Source organism: Physella acuta, unplaced genomic scaffold (genome assembly GCF_028476545.2).
Source record: "Physella acuta isolate Inbredline_101_S28 unplaced genomic scaffold, ASM2847654v3 ptg002161l, whole genome shotgun sequence".
Classification (NCBI taxonomy): Eukaryota; Metazoa; Mollusca; class Gastropoda; family Physidae; genus Physella; species Physella acuta.
Window position 1 is genome coordinate 20,001 of NW_026733662.1, and position 2,500 is coordinate 22,500.

General features: G+C 52.2%; 1 non-coding gene across 1 annotated transcript in view; it reads right to left on the reverse strand.

The window, feature by feature from the left end:
• Positions 1-548, reverse strand: part of LOC131932398 (small subunit ribosomal RNA) — a 1,863-nt gene extending 1,315 nt beyond the window's left edge. Inside the window, exon 1 of the ribosomal RNA XR_009384555.1 lies at positions 1-548. This exon is cut by the window's left edge and continues 1,315 nt beyond it. This is a non-coding gene — a ribosomal RNA (small subunit ribosomal RNA).
• Between the last annotated feature and the right edge of the window lie 1,952 nt (positions 549-2,500).

The following is a 2,500-nucleotide window of genomic DNA, read 5'->3' on the forward strand; positions in this document are numbered from 1 at the left end:
AAAGTGTACTCATTCCAATTACGGGGCCTCGAAAGAGTCCCGTATTGTTATTTTTCGTCACTACCTCCCCGTGCCGGGAGTGGGTAAGTTGCGCGCCTGCTGCCTTCCTTGGATGTGGTAGCCGTTTCTCATGCTCCCTCTCCGGAATCGAACCCTGATTCCCCGTTACCCGTTACAAACATGGTAGGCATATCACGTACCATCGACATTTGATAGGGCAGACATTTGAAAGATGCGTCGCCGGCGCGAGGCCATGCGATCAGCACAAAGTTATCCAGAGTCACCAAATGGGACGACGCAACCCCTTGCGAGGCCGCGCCGATTGGTTTTGAACTAATAAAAGCGCTCTTCCCGATAAAGGTCGGAGCTTCGATTGCATGTATTAGCTCTAGAATTGCCACAGTTATCCAAGTAGGATCGTGTCATCTAAGGAACCTCGACTGATTTAATGAGCCATTCGCGGTTTCACCATGGGACAGTGTGAACTTAGACATGCATGGCTTAATCTTTGAGACAAGCATATGACTACTGGCAGGATCAACCAGATAGCTATCGTTTGCGAGACGTTTTTCCACAACACATCGCGGGACGGGAGACAACGCTCTAGCGAGAGAACGGATCCCGGCATTCCCGGATTTTTTCACATCGGACCGCTCACATTTCCCCCTTCACCGTAAACACGGCGTCGCCGGGAAATCTCTCGATTTGCATCGAGCCGACTGCGTTTTGCAGACCCGTCGCCCGTTCCGAGGGCTGGGCCAGTGCGAGACTTTTATCGAGCCACCAATACTGCTTGGTTGCGTTAGCACTGCGCGTCGCCGCTGGCTTCACGCTACGGACACGTACTTTTACCTTCACTGGCGCGACCTGCGCGCCGAGCCCGCATTTTACCGGGAAGCTAGTCGGGAGACTGAGCCACGCACGGTCAGATCGGGCACATGTCGCTGGCTGCGAGGGAGCGCGGATCCTAGCGTCACATAGAGGCTTCACCGACACTCACCTCCACAATAGTAGATACAGACCGTTTTAACCGCCGTATTTCTGCCCATACCTCTAGTGTTAAACCGAAAAATCGGGTACATAGTCTCGGGGAGGACCGGGGTGCCGCCCCATGAGGGGAGCCCGCACGGAGGGCGCCGGGGGTGCCGCGACCCGGGGGGCGGCGCGGGGGTGTCGGGGCGCATCTACGGGGCTCACTCGCGCGGGCGCCACACTTCCGGGGGGCGCCCCAGGTGGGGTGCCAACTTTGGCGCCCCCGACTAAGGGGCCGCCCCCACTGCGGTTACACGCTTTACGACCACCCACCCGCGTTCCCCACCCCAGGGGGCATGCGAATCACCCGCCAGGGGCGTTCTGGGACCGAGGGCGCCGCTCCGGCACAAGGGGGAGCCAAAACGCCCCGAGTTCCCCCGCGGCCACCTCGACACCTGGGCGGGCGGCGAGGGGTGTCCTGCGATCGGGGTGGGGAGCTCTACCAGAATCACCCGCCAAACTTCACCGGGGGCGTCTCCCGGCGCCCCTGCGCTCGGGTGACGAACAGCGCCCCGGGCTATCCCGGGCGCCCTATGGCGTCCACCTTCGATCGGAAGGGTGATCTCGACTCGGGCTGAGGCGGGCCACAACAATCCGCGGTCACATCGGAGCCGTCCAGGCTAACGAGGCCCCGGCTCACGGGTAACCCATGGGGCTGGACCGGGAGTCCGCCGTTAAAGAAGAAAGAAATGTAGTGCAAACCAGAACCAGTTTTTTTTATTTATTTTATAACTCGACTAATAATCGTCACAAAATTATAAACTTGGTACCTACGGATAGCCCTGGGCCCAACCTAATACAGGATGTCCATAACTATGCGCTAATTAAATAATTAATGGGTATTAAGGTCGGTCTTAGTAAATTGCTATATAAAGTCTAAGACCAGAACCAGTATTTTAAATTTATTTTATAACTCGGCTCCTAATTGTCACAAAATTTAAAAATTGGTACCTATGGATAGCCCTCGGCCCTACCTAATACACCGTGTCCATAACAATGTGGTAATTAAATATTTACTGGGCGTTAGGGTCGGTCTTAGTAAATTGCTATATAAAGTCTATATAAAATTTTACGAATTTAAAAAAAAAATTCCTACCGTCAAAAATAGCGACGCCTAGACCACCACACCTGTTCTGACGTTAAATCCTACTTGCACACACGTGTGGGAATAGATTAGATATCATCTAGAGATAGAATTCCTAATTATTTAATTAAAATAGAGACTCTAGATTTAATAGTTGTGTCATAGTTACATTAAGTCGAATTAGCGAAGCGGAGGCGGGAACTAGATTCTAGATCTAACACTTCGATTGCGATGAAAAAAAAATAGCTTTATTTTAAGGCCGACAAGGCAAATACGGTTTAATTAATATTAAAGAAATAAGTCCGAACACCTACCTTAAGCGAATCATCTACACAACACATGACTAGAAATAATACACGTCCACACGAAGAGCGATTGAAACGG